The 15,439-nt window shown below is 36.9% G+C and overlaps 1 long non-coding RNA gene across 6 annotated transcripts in view; it reads left to right on the top strand.

Moving 5' to 3' along the window:
- The first annotated feature begins 8,973 nt into the window (after positions 1-8,973).
- LOC132006786 (uncharacterized) overlaps positions 8,974-15,439 on the top strand; it is a 126,817-nt gene continuing 120,351 nt past the window's right edge. For 4 of the 6 annotated variants that reach the window (XR_009401224.1, XR_009401225.1, XR_009401227.1 and 1 more), the window contains exon 1: positions 8,978-9,125. This is a non-coding gene — a long non-coding RNA (uncharacterized LOC132006786). Of the gene's footprint in view, positions 9,126-15,439 lie in introns of all 6 variants that reach the window. The other 2 variants (XR_009401229.1, XR_009401226.1) reach the window with 2 other exon arrangements.

The raw sequence follows: 15,439 nt of genomic DNA, 5'->3' as shown, positions 1-15,439 counted from the left end.
GACTGGCCTTGGATGCAAAATTTAAGAGAGCATCAAAAACTCAGTAATCAAGATAAATGATATTTTAAGAGTTGTTTACATTTTTAGTCTTATTGAGATATAGTTTATATACCATAAAGCTCACTCATTTAAAGTGTACAATATAGGGTTGCTTGGCTGGCTCAGTCAGTAAAGCATGTGACTCTTGATCTCAGGCTTTTAAGTTCAAGTCCCATGTTGGGTTTAGTTAAAAAAATAAATAAAATTGTGAAAAGAAGTGTACGATACAATAGTTTCTGGTATATATTCAGAGTTGTACAATCATCACCATAATCTATTTTTAGAACATTTTCACTGCCCCAAAAAGAAACATTGTAACCTATAAGAGTCAGTTCCCATTCTTGTCAACTCCCAACCTCTCTCCTCCCAGTTGTAGACAACCACAAATATTTTGTCTGTATAGATTTATCTGTTCTAGACATTCCATGTAAGTGAAATTATACAATATGCGGCCTTTTGTCATTGACTTCGTTAATTTAGTATAATGTTTTAAAAATTCACCCATTGTGTAGATATACCACATCTTGGACATATACTTAGGAGAACTGTTGGGTCATATATTAACTCTAGCTTTAACTTTTTTGAGGAACTGCCAAACTATCCCTCATTTTACATTCCCACCAGAAATATATATATGAGGGTTTCCACTTCTCCATATTCTTGTCAGTGATCATTGTCTTTCAGTTATGGCCATTCTAGTAGGCATGAAGTCATGAATGCAAGATTTTTTTTAAGATTAAAATTAATGCAAAAATCCACGATGAACAAGATATTGAACTTTTTAATAAAGACAGCACTTGCAGTTCTGTGCTGAGCCATGTTAGAGCCTGAGGCAAAAGGAAATATGTACGTTCCCATATACATGTTTCTATTTCTTTTTAATGTTCATAAAAAAAAACACCTTGAAAGTACCTTTATGACTGTGAAGAGATATGAATATGCTTCCTGAATTTGAACAGAAATTAAAAAGAAAAGGAAATTGGAAATGAACAAATAACCAGATGAGAGGATCAATTAGAGAAAAAAAATCAAAGAGAAATTAAGAAAATTATAGATGTCATAATTTCATATTTGAAATGGAGATATAAAAAATCACATGAAGTGCTCTCAAAATTTTAATTTTAACCAGAGAAAAGTTTTTGTCTGTGAATACTTCTGATTTACAAAATTTATGACTTGGTTCATAAATATTTTGATGACTTAAGTCCTATATAAGCTTTATCTGAGATAGTTTTAAGAAGCATGCAAAATTGGGGCACCTGGGTGGCTCAGTGGGTTAAGCCGCTGCCTTCAGCTCGGGTCATGATCTCGGGGTCCTGGGATCGAGTCCCGCATCGGGCTCTCTGCTCAGCAGGGAGCCTGCTTCCCTCTCTCTCTCTCTGCCTGCCTCTCCATCTACTTGTGATTTCTCTCTGTCAAATAAATAAATAAAATCTTTAAAAAAAAAAAGAAGCATGCAAAATTATAACAACACAAACTATAACTGCCTCAAGAAGAATAACTGACTCAAGAAGAAATAAAACATTTGAATAGATCTTTAAAAGTAAAGAGATAGAATTAGTAATCAATGAGAAGTCCATAAAGAGAGGCACAGGCCCACATGACTTAACTGATTAATTCTACCAAATGTTTTGGGGCGCCTGGGTGGCTCAGTAGGTTAATGCCTCTGCCTTTGGCTCAGGTAATGATTCCGGTGTCCTGGGATTGAGCCCTGCTTTGGCCTCTCTGCTCAGCGGGGAGCCTGCTTCCCTTCCTCTCTCTCTGCCTGCCTCTCTGCCTACTTGTGATCTCTGTCTGTCAAATAAATAAATAAAATCTTAAAAACAAAATACAAAAAACAAATGTTTAAAGAAGAATTAACAGTCCTTCACAAACTCTTCACAAAAAAATAGAAGAGGAAGGAACAATTCCCAACTCATTCTCTGAGACCAGAATTACCCTGATATCAGAACCAGAGAGAGACATCATTAAAAATAAAAAGTACTGATATTTCTTATGATTATAAACACAAAAAGCTTCAACAAAATACTATCAAGCTGAACCTGGAAATATATAAAGGGGATGATATGTCATAAAGAAGTGGAATTTACTGCAGAAATTGGTTCAACATATAAAAATCAATCACCCTATTAATAGAATGAAGTGCAAAAACCACATGATCATTTCAGTAGATGTACAGAAAAAATTTAACAAAATCCAAACCTTTTCATGAAAAACAAAACAAAACAAAGTAGGAATAGAAGGGAACTTACACAAACTGAAAAAGGGCATCTATGGTAAGCTCCTGTCCTCATCCCTAGAAACTGTGAATGTGTTACCTCACATAGTAAGATAGACTTAGATGTGACTAAGATCTTGAGATATGGAGATTATGCTGGATAATTCGGGTGGGCCCAATCGTAAGTTTCCTTATAAGAGGGAGACAGGATCAGAGTCAAAGAGAGTAGATGAGAGATTAGGGATGATGCTACACTGTTGATTTTGGAAATTGAGGAAGGGGCCCATGAGCCAAGGGATGCATGCAGCCTCTAGATGCAAGAAAAATGCAAGGAAACAAATTCTTCCCTAGAACCTCCAGAAGAAACACAGACTTGCTGACACCTTGATTTTAACTAAGTGCAACTGATTTCAGATTTCCTGTCTCCAGAAATGTTAAAAGAGTAACTTTGTATGACAGTCACTGACTTTGCAGTAATTTGTTATAGTGGCAATAGGAAGCCAATACCGCACCAATAAAAATGCTTTCTTCTTAGGTCAGGAATAAACCAAGGATGTTTTCTCTTACCACTTTTTCTTCTTTTTAATATTATTCATTTGAGAGAGAGACAGAGAGAGCACAAGCAGGGGGCGAGGCAGAGGGAGAAGTAGACTCCCTGCTGAGGTGGAAGCCTTATGTGAGGCTCCATCTCAGGACCTGGAGATCATGACCTGAGCTGAAGGCAGATGCCTAACCATCTGAGCCACCCAGGCACTCCCCTCTTTTTAAAAGATTTATTTGAGAGAGGGAGAGAGGGAGAGAGAGAGAGTGCGCACACAAGTGTGAGGGGCAGAGAGAGAAGGAGAGAGAATCCCAAGGGGACTCTATGCTGTGTACAGAGCCTGATGTGGGACTCAATCTCATGACCCTGGGACCACAACCTGACCTGAAACCACGACCTGAGCTGAAACCAAGGGTCGGGCACTTAATTGACTGTGCCCCTTCTCTTACCACTTCTATTCAGCCTTGTAGTAGAGGTTCTGTCAGGGCAATTAGGAAAGACAAAGAGATAAAACAAATTAAGATTAAGACAGAAGTAAAACTCCCCTGGATTCTACCCCTGAAACTAATAATACAGTATATGTTAAATAAATTGAATTTAAATAAAAAAACAGAAAGAAGTAAAACTATAGGGGCGCCTGGGTGGTTCAGTCATTAAGTGTCTGCCTTTGGCTCAGGTCACGATTCCAGGGGCCTGTGATTGAGCCCCGTATTTGGCTCTCTGCTCAGAGGGAAGCCTGTTTATCCCTCTCCCACTCTTCCTCCTTGTGTTCCTTCTCTCACTGTGTCTCTCTCTGTCAAATAAATAAATGGAATTTTTTAAAAAAGAAGAAGTAAAACTACATCTATTTTCAAATGACATAATTTTATATACTGAAGATCCTAAGGAATCCATAAGAATTCTAGACGTAGAACTAATAAACCATTTTGATAAGGTTGTACAATATAAAACCAACATACAACAATCAGTTGCATTTCACACATTTGCAATGAACAATCTGAAAATGAAATTAAGAAAACAATTTTATTTAAAATCGCATCAAAAACACTTAGAAATATATGTAACAAAAAAGTATAAAACTTGTACACTGAAAAATTACAAAATGTCATTGACAAAAATTTAAGAAGACCTGAATATGTGGGAAAACATCCATTCTGTGTTCATGGATTGGAAGACTTAGTATTGTTAAGATGTTTTGTATTGTTAAGTATTGTTAAGATATATTGATACTCTCCCAAATTTTGTACACATTCAACACATTCCCTATCAAAATTCCAGCTTGACTATTTCAAAAATTGCCAAGGTGATCCTAAAATTAATATGAAAACACAAAGGACCGGGATAGCTAAAACAATACAGAAAAAAGGAATAAAGTTGTAGCACTCAGACCCCTTGAGTCTTAAACTCACTTCAAAGCTTCAGTAACCAAGATTTGTGGTAGAGACATAGGTTAGAAATATAAATGAATGAAACAGAATTGAGAGTTCAGAAATAAACTTTCACATTTTATGGTCAATTTCCTACAAAGAAAGAATAGTTTTTTAACCATATGGTGCTAGAACAACTGAATATTTACATGCAAGAGAAAGAAGTTAGATGCCTTTTTTCCACAATATACAAAAAATAATTCAAATTAGGTTAAAGATCTAAGTGTAAATACCAAAACTATAAAAGTCCTAGAAGAAAACTTAGGTGTACATCTTTATGCCTTTAGGTTAGACAATGGTTTCTTAGATATGACATCAAAAGTCCAAGGAACAAAAGAAAAAACAGATAAGTTACATGTAATCAAAATTAAAATATTTTATGCTTTAGATGACGTGTTAAGAAATGGAAAAGAACTCATAGAATAAGATAAAATATTTGCAAACTGATAAGGCACACATATCCAGATATATATATCTTACAACTCAACAGTAAAGGACCAATAACCTAATTGAAAAATGGGCAAAGGATTTAAATAGACATTTCTCCAAAGTAGCTATGCGAATGACCAATAAGTACACACAAAGATGCTCTACCTTGTTAGCCATCAGGGAAATATAAATCAAAAACACAATGAAATGCTACTTCTCACCTACTAAGCTAGCTATAATTAAAGTGACAAATGTTAGTAAGAATGTGGAGAGACTGGCACCCTGATACTTGCTTACAGTAATGTAAAATGATACAGTGCCTTGGAAAACAGTTTGCAATTTTTCAAAGGGTTCAATATAGGGCTACCATATTATCCAGCAGTTCTATACCTAGGTATATGCCCAAGGGAATTGAAAACATGTCTATACAAAACTTGTACACGAATGTTCATAGCAGCATTATTCATAATAACCAACAAGTGGAAACAATTCAAACACACATAATGGATAAACAATATGTTGTATATCCATACAATGGAATATTATATAATCATAAAAGGCTTGGAAAAGGAATAAAGTACTAATATATGCTATATCATGCATAAACCTTGGAAATATGCTATACAAAAGAAGACAATCACGGAAGGCCACCTGCTGTATTACTTAATTTATATGAAGTTTTCAGAAGGGATAAATCCATAAAGACAGAAAATAAATTAGAAATTACTAGGGACTTGTTTGTTGGGGGGAAAGGTGATAATGGGTATGGGATTTCTTTTTGGGGTAATAAAAATGTTCTGAAATTAGATAGTGATGAGGGCTACTACTGAGTCATACTCTTTGAAAGGATCAATTTTATGGTATGTGAATTATATCTCAAAAAAAAAAAAAAAGACCTGGGGTGCCTGGGTGGCTTAGTGGGTTAAAGCCTCTGCCTTCAGTTCAGGTCATGATCCAAGGGTCCTGGGATAGAGCCCCACATTGGACTCTCTGTGGGGAGCCTGCTTCCTCCTCTCTGTCTTTGCCTGCCCCTCTGCCTACTTGTGATCTCTGTCAAATAAATAAATAAAATCTTTTTTTTTTTTTTTAAAAAAGACCTTCAAGACAGGTCAAGTTTACACAGAGAAAGTTGTGTGATTTTACATGTCTCATGCTACATCCTCATTCTATATAAATGCCCTCAGTGGTTCAAAGTACATTTATAGATTTCTTCTTGTTTTTCTTCTCATACCCTACATCATTTAGTACAGTGCCTTCCGAAATGTATGATCTTATAAATCATTTTAGATGTGAAATGTATGCATTATATGTATCAATTGCTTTTTAATCTCCTTGAGCTCCCTAATAAAAAATATTACTCAAACCTCATGTTTTATTTTTCTCCCCTCATCCACAAATTCCCTGAGACTAAAAATCATGGTAGATTCATCCCCCTATTCTCTGCACACTCAAACCTCACTTTTATTTCCACCTTGTATTAGTGTCTGATACAAAGAAACTGCTTATAATTCTTTTAAAACTCCTTTTATTTCCCCTTCCCCAACTTGAACCTAATCTTGATGACCAATACTGGGTTTCATTCACATTTGTATTCTCTACCACCCTCTTGTGTAGCCCTATTCTTCATATAAGTTCTTTTTAAAAAAAGGTTTTATTTATTTATTTACTTATTAGAAAGAGAAGAGAGAGAGCATGCATATGCACATGAGCTGGGAGAGGGGCAGAGGGAAAGGGAGAGAGAAAGAAACTCACGCAGAATGCTTAGTGTGGAGCCCAACATGGGGGTCGTGATCTGAGTGGAAACCAAGAGTCTGGTGCTTAGCCGACTGAGCCACCCAGGCATCCCTACATGCAAGTTAATAATGAGTGAATAAATTCTGTTATATCTGGTCTCCCATTTGCCACATCAAATTGTACTTTTTCCCAATTCATGTTTCAAATTAACATACTCTAGTTTAACCATGTATGCATCTATTATTTGGACTGTCATTTATAGGTTCATTACTCATTTGTTTGTCTTAAAAAATAAATGCCAAGGTAAGAGAAACTATTTTCCCAGAGATCATAGCCTGTGCAATTATATTTGTATATTCTCCAACTGGGAGTCTGCTAAATATGGCCAAATGATGGTGAAATCCCAACTCTTCTCTTGCCTATTTGGATTTTACATCCTTGCAGGAGACAGTTTTCTTACTTTTGAAACAATTACAATGAAAGTTGAAAACTGGGCTCTCAGAGAGAATGGAACAGGTACTGACAGGACCAGGAGTCCAGGAAGTAAGGAGGATCAGCCTTGAAGAGCAAATGTTGTAGGTTGGCCACCAAACTCTGTCTCTGGTGTTTTCTGGAGGCATTTTTCTTGGGATCAAGGCAGGGATATTAGAAGTAGCGTGAGTGGTTAGAGGCAGGGGTTTCTACCTTTGCTGTGAATTAATTGAGCTTTTCTCCTCCTAGGTCCCTGGGTCCAGCACTTCTCAATTTGATACACAACTAAATGAAACAGTGCACCAGGTTTTCCCCCACTAAAACTAACTAGCAGCTTCAAAGCCTATTGTTCTACTAATGCTTCCTTCTGATTATTTATTTATATGTATTTCTTTAAAATCCAAATTGTCATATGTTCCAGACAGAAAAAATCGTGAAAGTCATCAGAGCAAAACTGAAATAGTTTTCACGCAACGCTCTCCACTTTTCTACTTACCCTTAAATTGATGTAGAGAAATGTGTACTTAGCTCAAATTAAATACACTTGGTATTACAACCAAATCATCTGCAATACTCAGTATTGATTCTCCCTTTACCCTAGGTTGTTTGCCTGACTCCCTCCTCTCTTAGATAAGTTTTCTCAAGATGCCAGAAGTTCCTTCTGCAACTGACTTGTGGTATCTGCCCTATCAGTTTCCTAGATGTGCTTACACTTGTCTAAACCCCAGGCAATGACACACCTCAAGCTTAAACTAAGACCTCTTCATCTCACTACACAGATTACTGACAACACAGACTGGGTCCATATAGTGTTTTACACAAGAATGGTCATAAATCAAGGCAGAGAAGTTACACAATTCTCTATGATTAACCTTTATTTGAAGGTGACAATGATCAAAATAAAGAAAGAAAAAGTAATGATGCAAACTGCGCCTGGGTGGCTCAGTGGGTTAAAGCCTCTGCCTTTGGCTCAGGACATGATCTCAGGGTCCCCCCTATGGTGCTCTCTGCTCAGCAGGGAGCCTGCCCCCCCCCACCTGCCTCTCTGCCTACTTGTGATCTCTTTCAAATAAATAAATAAAATCTTAAAAAAAAAAAAAGAAATAGAATAAGCATATTCCATGCTGGGTTCTTGTACAAAGCTAGAGGTGACATTAGAATGGAGAGAGAAACCAAACTTTGGAAAGGGATTAGGACCGCTTTATTGTCTTTCCCATACTTTATGCAGCACAAAACTTCCCTCACACTAATCTCTCACACCTTTCGTGCACAATGCTTCACAAAGAAGTTTCAGCCTTATTTTTTAAATGTGTTTTGGGGGCTCGCATCTAGCTAGTGTATTTTCCGTCATGGAGAGACCCAGGAAAAGATAAACGTTTTTGATAAATATACAGGCTTTTTAAAAGAGGGCTGAGTTCAGTCAAATGAAGAGAAAGGAGTTTTGGGCTTGAGAACAGCGTCCCAAACCCCTTATGAAGATGCTTACTGTTACAGAATTAAACAAGGAAGCAACTTGTTTTGAATCCAGTTTTGTCACTAACTCACTGTATGAATTTAGGCCTAACCCTTCCTATTTCTGTCTTTAGTTTTCCAATTTTTCATTAGTTGGATGAAGTAGACTTTGATCTCTAGCAGCACGGCGCAAAAAAAGTTAAGGTTCTGTCCACTCTTATTAGCACTTACTAGCTGTTACAGCTTTTGGAAAATTGGCTTACCTCTTCTGGGCCTTAGTTTCCTCATTTATAAAATTGGGAAAATCAGTTCCCAGCTTACCTTATAGTATTACAATAATTTGGCAAAATTACAGAAAGGCAGTTTTGTCATAAAATGCCGTACACCTGTGAGGTAACTGAAAGTTGAGAACGAGAGAGATCTATAATGTAGAAAGAAGAAAGGAGTGGAGGCAAAGGCAAAAGAAATTTGGAATAGAAAAAGAAAAAGGAAGAAAGAAAAGGAGGAAGGACGAGGCAATTTCGATGAAGATAAAGGCCGTAAGAGAATACGCAAGCGCTCTGGAAAACTGGGGGTAGGGCCGCCGGGAAGCCGGATCACGTTGCGGGCGGAGCCATTTCGGCAGTGCACCGCGGTTAGGCGCGGACCTATTTGGCTGTGACGCCGCTCCGGCTTTTCTCCCGCTAGAGCTCAACTAAGACATAAGATGGCGGCGTGCGTGCGGAGGAAAAGTACTGCTGGCCTACCAGGTGTGGAAAGCAGCCAAAGAGCAAATCTGAGGAAAGTACAGAAGCTCGCCAACTTTTGTTTTGTGGTGAGTGCTGAGCTTCACGTCAGCTGGGAAAGTGTCCGTTAGTAAGGCTACACACTTCAGGATTGCGTGGCCTGCCTAAGTGGGGGGAGGAGCCGGCCTGTTTTCTCATTTTTCTCTCCCGCTTCGCTATAAAATATCGGAGAGTAATTTCTCTTTCTTTAGTCACCTTACCACCACTGAAAAAGCTAGACGGTTGTGGGTATTAGGAGGGATTCTGGGCCGTTTTCCTCTCATTTTTTCCTCATTTAAATGGGTTTTTATTGACACCACGTGGGCTTAAAATGAAAGATTTTGTGTCCCCAGAGGGCTTTCAGGAGCAGCCTAACCTCTTGGACCTACTTTCTCTTACGTTCTTCGTACTGTATTTCGCGTGCAGACGTTGTGGTTTTGATACTCAGTTTGTAACATATTCATGGGCTAGATTAAAAAAAATTTTTTTTTAATGTCCCTTATGCTTCAGATGAGAACTTCTGGGCATTTTAACATTTGTTCCAGAAGCACATGTTATGTCAGACGTAGGTGTGTGCGTCGGTGTACAGGTAATCTTTGGGGGGAATTGTTACATTATTTCGTGGATTATTGCCTTGATTTCTCACTGAGTAGGAAAAGAAGTAGATATTCCGTGTTCATATATGTTGATGAAAATAAATTTATATTAAGCATAACATGTTTGGGGAAGACAGTAAAAAATGTGCAGCTTTGTTTTTATGACGAGTAACTGGAAACAATCTGTATAGCCATCTATAGATTGTTGGAATAAATTGTGGGACCTTCGTGTTATGAAATATTTTGCAGCTGTAGAAACAGATTTACCTCTTTACACACTTTTTGATCTAGCGTATGTTAGATTGTTATGTGAGAAAAGTAAGTTGCAGATGCCCAATATATTCCTGTGTCTTTGGTGGGAGGGGTGATGAGAGAATGTAAGATTAACTTTTTTTTGTCCTTTTTTGGGGGGGGTTTCCACATATGTTATGAAATAAGTACTTGAAATATACAGACATGTAAAGAATAACACAAGAGATGCCCCCCCCCAAAACAAAACAAAAAACAGTGAACCTCTGTTTTCATCATCCAAACATAAAAATAATACATGACTATGATAGTTGAAGTTCTCTGTGTACCCATTCCTGGAGTCATCTCTCTTCTTCCTTCATCTGCAGAGGTAACCATTATTTAAACAGTGATTATATTTCCCATGCATTTCTTAAACTTTTGTGACATGTGAACTACTTCTAAGATGGGTTATTTTTAAAAAAAGTTCTGAAGAGAATTAAAAAAAAAAAGTCAATAAAAAGGATTAATTTTTAAGTGCCTCTTACCTGGATTACAGTAACGGGGCCGTTTGAAGTTTCTTCTAAGTTGAAGGCAGAATCTAATTAAAAGAAAAACAAAAACAGGAAATAAGTGTTGGTAAGGAAGTAGAAAAATCGGAACCCTTGTACATTGCTTTTGGGGTATAAAATGGTGCAGCATGGTTTTGCGATTTCTCTGTAGGTTAAACGTAGAATTACTGTGCTTCCTTGCCAACACTTGTTATTTTGTTTTGTTTTGCTTTTTCTAAGAAAATTAAAACCATTTTAGTATGTTTGAAGTATGTCATGGGTTAGATTTGCATTTTCCTAAAGAATGATTTGGGGCATGTTTTCATGTACTTGTTAACCATTTGTATATTTTCTTTGCAGAAATGTCTGTTCAGGTCCTTTGTCCATTTTTTAATTGGGTATATTTGTTGAGTTTTAAGAATTCTTTATATATTCTGAACTGTTATATATATGGTTTGGAAGTTTTTTTTCCATTCTGTAGGTATTTTTCATTCTTTATAATGTCCTTTGGTTTGCTGTACAATTTTTTTTTTTAAATTTGAAGTCCAGTTTGTCTATTTCTTTTGATGCTTGTGCTTTTGGTGTCAAATCGAAGAAATTTTTTGTTAAATCCAAAGTCATGAAGATTTATCTCTGTGTATTCTTCTAAATGTTTTACGGTTTTAGCTCTTGTATTTAATGTCATTGATCCATTTTGAGTTCATTTTTGTAGATGGTGTGAGGTCCAGCTGCATTCTTTTACATGCATATAGCCAGTTGTCCCAGCATCGTATGTTGAAGAGACCGTGCATTCCCTATTGAATGGTGTTGGCATTGTTGTTGCAATCAGTTGAAATCAGTTAGCCACAGATGTATAGGTTTATTTAAGGTCTTTCAGATTTATTCCATTTGTCTCTATATCTGTCCTTTTGCTAGTACCACACTATTTTGATTATTCTAGATTGTAGTAAGTTTTAAAATTGCAAAGTATCGCTCCTCCAGTTTTGTTCTTTTTCAAGATTGTTTTGGCTTTGTGGGCCCCCTGCAATTCCGTATGAATTTTAGGATCAGCTTGTCCATTTCTTTGTAGGCCATATAAAAAAAAAAAAAAAAATAGGAGTTGCAAACCAAAAACAAAATAGGACTGGTACTGGCTTTTATAGTTATCTGTATAGTTATTTTTACCTATGTTCTTTATTTCTTCAAATACTTTCTGTTATTTCCTATTTCATATTACTTTCTATTATCTTTCCATTTTAGCCTGAAGAAGTCCCTTTGGCAGTTCTTTTAGGGTAGGTCTATTAGCAACAAAATCCCTCTTGTTTTCTTTATCTGGAAATGCCTTAATTTCTCCTTTCAGTTCTTTTGACAGAAATATAATTCACACACCATACAGTTAACCGTTTAAAGTGTATAGTTCAGTGGTTTTTAATCTATGTACAGCTATCACTGCAGTCATTTTAGAATATTTTCATCTCCTCAGGAAGTCATGCACTTTTTAGCATGGACCCAGATCTCCTTGAGTCCTATCTCCCCAGCCCTAAGTAATCATTAATCTACTTTTTGTCTCTATTGATGTCCTAGTTTTGAACATTCTCTATGAATGGAATAATATAGTATGTGGTCTGTTGTGATTGGCTTCTTTTACTTAGCATAGTGCTCCAACGTTCATCCATGTTGTAGCATGTATCAGTACTTCATTCTGTTTGTGGCTGATGAGTGTTACACATTATGGATATACCACATTTTGTTTATGCATTTATTCATTGATGGGCATTTAGGTTGTTTCCACCTTTAGGCTATTAAGAATAATTCAGCTAAAATATTCATGTACAAATTTCTTTGTAGACATGTTTTCATTTCTCTATGTGTATACTTTAGAGTGTTTTTGCTGGGTCTTACGGTAGCTATGTTTAATTTTTTGAGAAACTGCCCAACTCTTTTCCAAAATGGTGGCAACCATTTTACATTGACAGCAACAGCGTAGGAGGGCTCTAACTTGTCTGCATTCTCACCAACATTTGTCATTTGACTTCATCCAATTCTAGCCATCCTAGTGGATGTGAAGTTGTATCTCATTGTTGTCTTCTTTCCCACAAGTTAGTCCTCAGAGGTGGTCCATAGGGAGGGGCAATTTGAATATGCCCACAATCACCCTGGGATGACTGGTTTTGTTAGGGCTGTCTTTCCCTTACCACACCCAGCAGCCCAGAGATCAGCTTGCTGGGAACTAATTGTTCACTGGTTTTCCATAATGCCCGGGGGCATAAACTACTTTTAAAAGTTAATCCCATCAAAATACGGGTCCTTTGAAGAACTAGTTTTTGAGGATAGTGTTTGATACTTATTTTGACCCTAGAAGGGCTCCTTGCAGTTGTTTCAGTCCCCACCTCTCCCCTGCAAGCTAGTTTACCTACGTAGAGTTTAGCCTCTATATTTTTGAATCTGCTAGTGGGCTTTTGCTACAACCTCATTTGCTTTTTAGGACTCCTTAAGGCTTGACCTTCTCCATGCTCTTGTAAATGCAGTCAGTCCCTTTGGGAAGAAATTAAGAGCTTTCTGTTTTAATGTCTGCTTGAGCCTGGTCTCTGGAGGTGGGGTAGGAACAACAGCAAGTTTCACTCTGAGTGACAGTACTCTCAGGGGTGTATGGTATAGCCAGAGGTCATCTGGGTTTGCTTTTCTCTCCTCACAACCCAGGCAGGGATGATAAGATTCCGGGTCTTTTCCATGCACCATACCCAATAAAATATAGATTCCACCAGTGGAGGCTGGAAGGGCTAGAACCCCTACCTCTCAACCACACTTGCCCAGGACTCAACCCTATTAATAGGCAGCTAGGGGCTGGATGAGAAACGGTTCTTCCTGGGAAGAAAGCACTCTGAACTCTGGACCTGGGGGAGGGGCGGAAAGGGAGCCCTATATTCTTGGTTGCAGGAACCTGGAATGGAGATTCTGCTTTCTTGAGCTGAGATGAGAGAGGGAGGTATTTGTTCAAATCAGACTCATCTTTCTTAGTGCATTTTTGAAGTCGTCCTTGAATATGTGTTTCTTCATTTACTGTTTATCCTTAGATCAGTTTCCAGAGGCTTTACATGGCTTAAAACAAAACAAAACAAAACAGTTTTCATCAGTTTCAGTGGGGAGCAGCAGGTCACTGGAGCTCCTCATACTGTCATGCCATAAGCTGATCTCTTTCTTTTATTTTTGAAAGACTATTTTTTATCAGATACAGAATTGTTGGTTGACAGCTTTTTTCTTTCAGCACTTTAAATATGTCATTGCATGGCCTTCTGGCCTCCATGATCTCTGATGATGGGTTGCTTCTCTTTTCTTGATTGTAGGATTCTTTTGGGGAATTTCTATTTGGAATATCTTTGAGTTTATTCTCTTCGGGGTTCATTGAATTTTTTAAGTTATGTAGATTGGTTACTGTTAAATTCTTTATGACTCTCTTATTTTGTTCTGGACCTCTCATTTTGCATATGTTGCTACGCTTGGTGTTGTCTCTTAGAGTCTTAATTTTTCTTCAGTTTTTTCTTTTTCCATTTCTCATACTAGGTAATCTTAATTTAACTATCTTCATGGTCATTTATTCTTTCTTCAGCCTATTGAAATTTTATGTTGAACCCCTCTAAAATACAGGGAATTTTTCATTTCAGTTACTGTGCTTTTCAGTTTCAGAATTTGTATTTGGTTCCTTTTTATAACTTCTGTTTCTTTATTGTTGTTTTCTGTTTATTGATCTTCTGTTCTCCTGGTTTTCTTTAGTTTTTGTTCCTGGTTTCTGTTAGCTCTTTGGCATATTTATGAAAGTTGATTTTTTTATAAAGTCTAATGTTTGGCCTTCTTTGGGGACACTTTCTGCTAACTTACTTCTTTCTGTGAATGGGTCATACCTACTTGTTTGTTTATATGCCTAATAATTTTTTAGTGAAAATTTGCCTTGATAAATAGGCACACTTTGAATTTTGTTATATGGTGGCTCTGGAAATCAGAGTATTCCCCGTCACCAGGGTTTGTGTTGTTGCTTATTGTGGGGGTGCAGTCATCCACTTGTTTAATGATAGTCCACTTGTTTGAAGTCTAAACTGTTTTTGCAGACTATATTCTTTGTCATATGTGGTCACTAAAGTCTCCTGCCATTATCTTTGTTGTCAGGTAGTGACCTGATAAGATTTCTTTAAATGACAAAATTTACAGCCCCTTTCTTCTTTGAGCACTGTCCTGAGAGTAGTAAGTTTCTGATTAGGTTCTAGACTTCTAAAAGTTGATTCTTACATTTTTTTTTGGCCACTTTAATAATTTCAGTGGAGGGATGGATTCTAGGAGTTCCCTATTCCACCATTTTTGGTGTTGTCCTCTTGTCTCATACATTTGATACTGTGATTGTATTATAATTCAGTTCATAGTACTTTTTATTAATTTTGCTTGTGAAAAAAATTTGCTTGTGATTTCTTCTTTGACTCATGGGTAATTTAGAAATGTATCATTTAATTTCCTAATATTTGTGGAATCGCCAATTTTTCTTTTGGTTTCGATTTTTAAAAATTCTGTTGTGTTGGAGAACATACTCTTTATGATTTGAGTCCTAAGGTTCTTCAAAGTATGGTGTGTGGGTCAAATCTAGCCTGTTGTCTGACTTTGTATGACTAGAAAACTATGAGTAGTTTTACAGTTTTAAGTGGTTTAAAAATTCACAAGGAGAATTGTGTTTCTTAACTCACGAAAATCATGTGACGTTCAAATTTCAGTGTTCATAAGTAGTTATACTGGTATACAATTATATTTACCTGCATGCCCGTTGTCTATGGAGTCTTCCATTGTACAACAGCAGACTTGAGTAACTAAGACGGTAATCATATAGCGTGCAAAGACTAAAATATTTACTCACCAGTTCTTCATCAGAGCTTGCTTACCCTTAAACATCTCTGTACCTGTAACTCCACATTATGCTGCCACCACCCCCTCATCAGCAATAAGTGAGAAAAGATTTTATGTTATAGCATT

The sequence above is a fragment of the Mustela nigripes genome, chromosome X, assembly GCF_022355385.1.
Source record: "Mustela nigripes isolate SB6536 chromosome X, MUSNIG.SB6536, whole genome shotgun sequence".
NCBI lineage: Eukaryota > Metazoa > Chordata > Mammalia > Carnivora > Mustelidae > Mustela > Mustela nigripes.
The sequence above is the reverse complement of the archived record's forward strand: the minus strand, read 5'-3'. Positions and strand labels throughout refer to the sequence as shown.